Source organism: Bubalus bubalis, chromosome 10, assembly GCF_019923935.1.
Source record: "Bubalus bubalis isolate 160015118507 breed Murrah chromosome 10, NDDB_SH_1, whole genome shotgun sequence".
NCBI classification, from domain to species: domain Eukaryota; kingdom Metazoa; phylum Chordata; class Mammalia; order Artiodactyla; family Bovidae; genus Bubalus; species Bubalus bubalis.
In genome coordinates this window covers 103149706-103158632 of record NC_059166.1, presented here as the reverse complement: position 1 = coordinate 103158632, position 8927 = coordinate 103149706, and the positions used below count along the sequence as shown (strand labels likewise).

At 38.9% G+C, this 8927-nt stretch overlaps 1 non-coding gene across 1 annotated transcript; it reads left to right on the top strand.

Annotated features, from left to right (window-relative positions):
* Positions 1–8467: 8467 nt before the first annotated feature.
* Positions 8468–8540, top strand: TRNAC-ACA. The gene has a single exon. It is a non-coding gene; the product is annotated as a tRNA-Cys (tRNA).
* The last annotated feature ends 387 nt before the right edge of the window (positions 8541–8927 follow it).

Here is an 8927-nt window from a genome sequence, read left to right as displayed (position 1 = left end):
CATTTTTCTAAATTCCATATATATGTGCTAGTATACTGTGTTGGTGTTTTTTTTTTTCTGGCTTACTTCACTCTGTATAATAGGCTCCCGTTTCATCCACCTCATTAGAACTGATTCAAATGTATTCTTTTTAATGGCTTAGTAATATTCCATTGTGTAAATGTTCCACAGCTTTCTTATCCATTCATCTGCTGATGGACAACTAGGTTGCTTCCATGTCCTGGCTATTATAAATACTGCTGTGATGAACATTGGGCTACATGTGTCTCTTTCAATTCTGGTTTCCTCGGTGCGTATGCCCAGCAGTGGGATTGCTGGGTCATATTGAAGTTCTATTTCCAGTTTTTAAAGGAATCTCCATACTGTTCTCCATAGTGGCTGTACTAGTTTGCATTCCCACCAACAGTGTAAGAGGGTTCACTTTTTTCCACACTCTCTCCAGCATTTATTGCTTGTAGACTTTTGGATAGCAGCCATTCTGACTGGTGTGAAAGGGTACCTCATTGTGGTTTTGATTTGCATTTATCTGATAATGAGTGATGTTGAGCACCTTTCCATGTATTTGTTAGCCATCTGTATGTCTTCTTTGGAGAAATGTCTGTTTAGTTCTTTGGTCTATTTTTTGATTGGGTCGTTTATTTTTCTGGAATTGAACTGCAGGAGTTCCTTATATATTTTTGAGATTAGTTGTTTGTCAGTTGCTTCATTTGCTATTATTTTCTCCCATTCTGAAGACTGTCTTTTCACCTTGCTTATAGTTTCCTTTGTTGTGCAGAAGCTTTTAATTTTATAGGCCCCATTTTTTTAATTTTGCTTTTATTTCCAATATTCTGGAAGGTGGGTCATAGAGGATCCTGCTGTGGTTTGTATAGGAGAGTGCTTTGCCTATGTTCTCCTCTAGGAGTTTTATAGTTTCTGGCCTTATGTTTAGATCTTTAATCCATTTTGAGTTTATTTTTGTGTATGGTGTTAGAAAGTGTTCTAGTTTCATTCTTTAACAAGTGGTTGACCAGTTTTCCCAGTACCACTTGTTAAAGAGATTATTCTTTCTCCATTGTATATTCTTGCCTCCTTTGTCAAAGATAAGGTGTCCATAGGTACGTGGATTTATCTCTGGGCTTCCTATTTTATTCTATTGATCTATATTCCTGTCTTTGTGCCAGTACCATACTATCTTGATGACTGTGGCTTTGTAGTAGAGCCTGATGTCAGGCAGGTTGATTCTTCCAGTTCCATTCTTCTTTCTCAAGACTGCTTTGGCTATTCAAGGTTTTTTGCATTTCCATACAAATTGTGAAATTATTTGCTCTAGTTCTGTGAAAAATACCATTGGTAGCTTGATAGGGATGACATTGAGTCTATGGATTGCTTTGCGTAGTATACTCATTTTCACTATATTGATTCTTCCGATCCACGAACACGGTATATTTTTCCATCTATTAGTGTCCTCTTTGATTTCTTTCACCAGTGTTTTATAGTTTTCTATATATAGGTCTTAATTTCTTTAGGTATATATATATTCCTAGTATTTTATTCTTTTCATTGCAATGGTGAATGGAATTGTTTCCTTAATTTCTCTTTCTGTTTTCTCATTATTAGTGTATAGGAATGCAAGGGATTTCTGCGTGTTGATTTTATATCGTGCCACTTTACTATATTCATTGATTAGCTCTAGTAATTTTCTGGTGGAATCTTTAGGGTTTTCTATGTACAGGATCATGTCATCTGCAAACAGTGAGAGTTTTACTTCTTCTTTTCCAATCTGGATTCCTTTGTCTGTTCTGATTGCTGTGGCCAAAACTTCCAAAACTATGTTGAATAGTAATGGTAACAGTGGGCACCTTTGTCTTGTTCCTGACTTTAGAGGAAATGCTTTCAATTTTTCACCATTGAGGATAATGTTTGCTGTGGGTTTGTCATATATAGCTTTTATTATGTTGAGGAATGTTCCTTCTATTGCTGCATTCTGGAAAGTATTTATCATAAACGGATGTTGAATTTTGTCAAAGGCTTTCTCTGCATCTATTGAGATAATCATATGGTTTTTATTTTTCAATTTGTTAATGTGGTGTATTATATTGATTGATTTGTGGATATTGAAGAATCCTTGCATCCCTGGGATAGAGCCCACTTGGTCATGATGTATGATCTTTTTAATTTGTTGTTGGATTCTGACTGCTAGAATTTTGTTAAGGATTTTTGCATCTATGTTCTTCAGTGATATTGGCCTGTAGTTTTCTTTTTTTGTGGTATCTTTGTCAGATTTTGGTATTAGGGTGATGGTGGCCTCATAGAATGAGTTTGGAAATTTACCTTCCTCTGCCATTTTCTGGAAGAGTTTGAGTAGGATAGGTGTTAGCTCTTCTCTAAATTTTTGGTAGAATTCAGCTGTGAAGCCTTCTGGTCCTGGGCTTTTGTTTTCTGGAATATTTCTGATTACAGTTTCAATTTCCTTGCTTGTGATGGGTCTGTTAAGATTTTCTATTTCTTCCTGGTCGAGTTTTGGAAAGTTGTAATTTTCTAAGAATTTGTCCATTTCTTCCAAGTTGTCCATTTTATTGGCATATAATTGGTGATAGTAGTCTCTTATGATCCTTTGTATTTCTGTGTTGACTGTTGTCATCTCTCCATTTTCATTTCTAATTTTATTGATTTGATTTTTCTCCCTTTGTTTCTTGATGAGTCTGGCTAATGATTTGTCAATTTTATTTATCCTTTCAAAGAACCAGCTTTTGGCTTTGTTGATTTTTGCTAAGGTCTCTTTTGTTTATTTTGCATTTATTTCTGCCCTAATTTTTAAGATTTCTTTCCTTCAACTAACCCTGGGGTTCATAATGTCTTCCTTTTCTAGTTGCTTTAGTTGTAGAGTTAGATTATTTATTTGATTTTTTCTTGTTTCTTGAGGTAAGCCTGTATTGTTATGAACCTTCCCCTTAGCACTGCTTTTACAGTGTCCCACAGGTTTTGGGTTGTTGCAACACCACAATTCTAATGCATCAGTTCTTCAGTGCTCAGCTTTCTTTATGGTCCAACACTCACATCCATACATGACTACTGGAAAAACCATAGCCTTGACTAGATGGACCTTTGTTGGCAAATTAATGTCTCTGCTTTCTAATATGCTATCTAGGTTGGCCATAGCTTTCCTTTCAAGGAGTTAGCATCTTTCAATTTCATGGATGCCGTCATCATCTGCAGTGATTTTGGAGCCCCACCCATATAAAGTCTGTCACTGTTTCCATTGTTTCCCCATCTATTTGCCATGAAGTGATGAGTCTGGATGCCATGATCTTAGTCTTCTGAATGTTGATTTTTAAGCTAACTTTTTCAATCTCCTCTTTCACTTTCATTAAGAGGCTCTTTAGTTCTTCTTCATTTTCTGCTATAAGAGTGGTGTCATCTGTGTATCTGAGTTTATTGATATTTATCCTGGCAATCTTGATTCCAGCTTATGCTTCATCTAACCCAGCATTTCACGTGATATATTCTGCATATAATTTAAATTAACAGGTTGATAATATATAGCCTTGATGTACTCCTTTTCCAGTTTGAACCAGTTCATTGTTTCGTGTCCAGTTCTAACTATTGCTTCCTGACCTGCATATAGGTTTCTCAAGAAGCAGATCAGGTGGTCTGGTATTCCCATCTCTTTCAGAATTTTTCACAGTTTATTGTGATCAACATAGTCAAAGGCTTTGTCATAGTCAATAAAGCAGAAATAGATGTTTTTCTGGAACTCTCTTGCTTTTTTGATGATCGAGTGGATGTTGGCAAGTTGATCTCTGGTTCCTCTGCCTTTTCTAAAACCAGCTTGAATATCTGGAAGTTCACGGTTCACGTATTACTGAAGCCTGTCTTAGAGAATTTTGAGCATTACTTTCCTAGCATGTGAGATGTGGTAGTTTGAACATTCTTTGGCACTGCCTTTCTTTGGGATTGGAATGAAAACTGACCTTTTCCAGTCCCGTGGCTACTGATGAGTTTTTCAAATTTGCTGGCATATTGAATGAAGCACTTTAAGAGCATCATCTTTTAAGATTTGAAATATCTCAACTGGAATTCCATAACCTCCACTAGCTTTGTTTTTAGTGATGCCTCCTGAGGACCACTTGACTTTGCATTCTAGAAGTTTGGCTCTAGGTGAGTGCTCACACTATTGTGGTTATCTGGGTCATGAAGATCTTTTCTGTGTAGTTATTCTGTGTGTTCTTGCCACCTCTTCTTAATATCAGACATGTGGGATAATATAATATAATAGCAAAAACATATGGGACAATATAATTCATAGAGACCTTTGTGTAATGAGTGTTACTAGGGAAATAGAAAAAGGGGGTAACAATTTTTGAAGAAAGTGGTTAAACTCTTCCAAAACTTTATGAAAAACATCAATTTACAAATCTGTGAAACTCAATAAATCTCATTGAGATTCAAACTCATGAAATCTCAAGTAGAATCAACAGAAAATTATCCACATTTAGACATATAATATTCAAATATGTGGAGGCCAAAGCCAGAGAGAAAACCTTGAAAGTAGCAAGAAAAAACAACTTATCAGATACAAGGAAACAAGAGTATGATAGTTAGCTTATTTCTTATAAGATTTAATGGAGGCCAGAGGGCACTGGAATAAGATATTCACTTTGCTGAAAAAGCTGTCAACCAAGAATTCTATGCAAAGGATTTTAATTGCAACAATGAGAAATATTTACTTACCATAAAGGAAATCAGTAAAGGAGAAATTTGCTAACTAAGGTTCGTCTAGTCAAGGCTATGGTTTTTCCAGTCATCATATATGGATGTGAGAGATGGACTGTAAAGAAAGCTGAGCACCAAAGAATTGATGCTTTTGGACTGTGGTGTTGGAGAAGACTCTTGAGAGTCCCTTGGGCTGCAAGGAGATCCAACCAATCCATCCTAAAGGAAATCAGTCCTGAATATTCATTGGAAGGACTGATGCTTAAACTGAAGATTCAGTACTATGGCCACCTGATGTGAAATGTTGACTCATTTGAAAAGACCCTGATGCTGGGAAAGATTGAAGACAGAAAGAGAAGGGGATGCCAGAGCATGAGATGGTTGGATGACATCACCGACTCAATAGATTAAGTTTGGGTAAACTCCATGAGTTGGTGATAGACAGGGAGGCCTGGTGTGCTGCAGTCCATGGGGTCACAAAGAGTCGAACACGACTGAGTGACTGAACTGAACTGAAAGGAAAAAGAGGAAGAGTTCACCTATTGAAAGAGGAGGGTAAAGTTTGTCCTATTTGTGGAGGTTTGGTGGGACAAATATCTGTGAGTTATTTTCTTTTTTAAAATTTTTAATTGGAGGATAATTGCTTTACAATATTGTGTTGGCTTCTGCCATACATACGTTAACATGAATCAGTCATAGGTATACATATGTCTCCTCCCTCTTGAACCTCCATCCCACCTCCCACCACATCCCAACTCTTTATATTGTCATGCTGCTACTGCTGCTGCTAAGTCGCTTCAGTTGTGTCCGACTCTGTGCGACCTCATAGACGGCAGCCCACCAGGCTCCACCATCTCTGGGATTCTCTAGGAAAGAATACAGGAGTGGGTTGCCATTTCCTTCTCCAATGCATGAAAGTGAAAAGTCAAAGTGAAGTTTCTCAGTCGTGTTCAACTCTTAGCGACCCCATGAACTGCAGCCTACCAGGCTCCTCCGTCCATGGGATAGTCCAGGCAAGAGTACTGGAGTGGGGTGCCGTTGCCTCTATGTTGTCATAGAGCACCTAATTTGAGATCCCCACATCATACAGCAAATTTCCCCTGGCTATCTATTTTACATATGGTAATTTATATGTTTCTATGCTACTCACCCAATTCGTCCTACCCTTTCCTTTTCCTACTGTGTCCACGAGTCTGTTCTCAATGTCTGTGTCTCCATCTCCATTGCTGCCTTACAAATAGGATCATCAGTAACATTTTTGTAGATTTCATATATATGCATTAATATACAATATTTGTTTTACTCTTTCTGACTTACTTCAATCTGTATGACAGGCGCTATGTTCATCCACTTCATTCGGATTGACTCAAATGTGTTCTTTTTTATAGTATTGTTTCATTTTGTATATGTACCACAATTTTATTCATTTATCTGTCCATGGATCTAGGTTTCTTCCATGTCCTAGCTATTTTAAATAGTGTGGCTACAAACACTGGGGTACGTATGTCTCTTTTAATCATGGGTTTCTCAGGGTATATGCCTAGTAGAGGGATTGTTTTTAAGGAATCTTCATACTGTCTCCATGGTGGCTGTATCAATTTACATTCCCATAAAAAGGGCAAGAGGGTTTCCTTTTCTCCTCACCCTCTCCAGCATTTTTTGTTTGTAGATTTTTGATAAGGGTAATTCTGATTGGTGTGATCCATCATTGTAATTTTGATTTGCATTTCTCTAATAATGAGTGGTGTTTAACATCTTTTCAAAACTGTGGAAAATTCTGAAAGAGATGGGAATACCAGACCACCCGATCTGCCTCTTGAGAAATTTGTATGCAGGTGAGGAAGCAACAGTTAGAACTGGACATGGAACAACAGACTGGCTCCAAATAGGAAAAGGAGTTCGTCAAGGCTGTATATTGTCACCCTGTTTATTTAACTTATAATCAGAACATCATGAGAAATGCTGGGCTGGAAGAAACACAAGCTGGAATCAAGATTGCCAGGAGAAATATCAATAACCTCAGATATGCAGATGACACCACCCTTATGGCAGAAAGTGAAGAGGAACTCAAAGGCCTCTTGATGAAAGTGAAAGTGGAGAGTGAAAAAGTTGGCTTAAAGCTCAACATTCAGAAAACGAAGATCATGGCATCTGGTCCCATCACTTCATGGGAAGTAGATGGGGAAACAGTGGAAATAGTGTCAGACTTTATTTTTCTGGGCTCCAAAATCACTGCAGATGGTGACTGCAGCCATGAAACTAAAAGACGCTTACTCCTTGGAAGGAAAAGTTATGACCAACCTAGATAGCATATTCAAAAGCAGAGACGTTACTTTGCCAACAAAGGTCCGTCTAGTCAAGGCTATGGTTTTTCCTGTGGTCATGTATGGATGTGAGAGTTGGACTGTGAAGAAGGCTGAGCACCGAAGAATTGATGCTTTTGAACTGTGGTGTTGGAGAAGACTCTTGAGAATCCCGTGGAGTACAAGGAAATCCAACCAGTCCATTCTGAAGGAGATCAGCCCTGGGATTTCTTTTGAAGGAATGATGCTGAAGCTGAAACTCCAGTACTTTGTCCACCTCATGCGAAGAGTTGACTCCTTGGAAAAGACTCTGATGCTGGGAGGGATTGGAGGCGGGAGGAGAAGGGGATGACAGAGGATGAGATGGCTGGATGGCATCACTGACTCGATGGACGTGAATCTCAGTGAACTCAGGGAGTTGGTGATGGACAGGGAAGCCTGGCGTGCTGCAATTCATGGGGTCGCAAAGAGTCAGACACGACTGAGCGACTGATCTGATCTGATCTGATGTGTTTATTGGCCATCTGTTTTCTTCAGAGAAATATATATTTAGGTCTTCTGCCCTTTTTTTGGTTTGGCTGTTTGTTTTCCTGATGTTAAGCTTTATGAATGCTTATAATCAGTTCAGTTCATTGGCTCAGTTGTCAGACTTTTTGCGACCCCATTAATTGCAACACACCAGGCCTCCCTGTCCATCATCAACCCCCGGAGTTCACCCAGACTCATGTCCATCGAGCTAGTGATGCCATCCAGCTATCTGATCTGTCTGACACTGTTTCCCCATCTATTTCCCATGAAGTGATGGGACTGGATGCCATGATCTTCGTTTTCTGAATGCTGAGCTTTAAGCCAACTTTTTCACTCTCCTCTTTCACTTTCACCAAGAGGCTTTTTAGTTCCTCTTCACTTTCTGCCATAAGGGTGGTGTCATCTGCATATCTGAGGTTATTGATATTTCTCCTGGCAATCTTGATTCCAGCTTGTGTTTCTTCCAGCCCAGCGTTTCTCATAATGTACCCTGCATATAATTTAAATAAGCAGGGTGACAGCCTTGACATACTCCCTTTCCTATTTGGAACCAATCTATTGTTCCATGTCCAGTTATAACTGTTGCTTCTTGACCTGCATATAGGTTTCTCAAGAGGCAGGTCAGGTGGTCTGGTATTTCCATCTCTTTCAGAATTTTCCACAGTTTATTGTGATGGACCCAGTCAAAGGCTTTGGCATAGTCAATAAAGCAGAAATAGATGTTTTTCTGGAACTCTCTTGCTTTTTCAATGATCCAACGGATGTTGGCAATTGATCTCTAGTTCCTCTGCCTTTTCTAAAACCAGCTTGAACATCTGGAAGTTCACAGTTCACGAATGATTATATATTCTGAAGATTAATGCTTTGTCAGTTGTTTCATTAGCAATTATTTTATGACGTCTGAGGGATGTCTTTAAATCTTATTTATTGTTTCCTTGACTTCCCTGGTGGCTCAGATGGTAAAGCGTCTGCCTACAATGCAGGAGACCCAGGTTCAATCCCTGGGTCAGGAAGATCTCCTGGAGAAGAAAATGGTAACCCACTCCAGTATTCTTGCCTGGAAAATCCCATGGACCGAGAAGCCTTGTAGGCTACAGGCCATGGGGTCGCAAAAAGTCAGACATGACTAAGCGACTTCACTTTGCTGTGAAAAGGTTTTAGGTGTAATTAAATGTCATTTGCTTATTTTTGTTTTTAGTTCCATTACTCTAGAAAGAAAGTGAAAGTGAAGTCGTGTTTGACTCTTTGAGACCCCATGGACTGTAGCCTGCCAGGCTCCTCCACCCATGGGATTCTCCAGGCAAGAATACTGGAGTGGGTTGCCACTTCCTTCTCCAGTGGATCTTCCCTAAATAGCAATTGAACTTGTGTCTCCTCCACTGCAGGCAGACTCTTTACCGT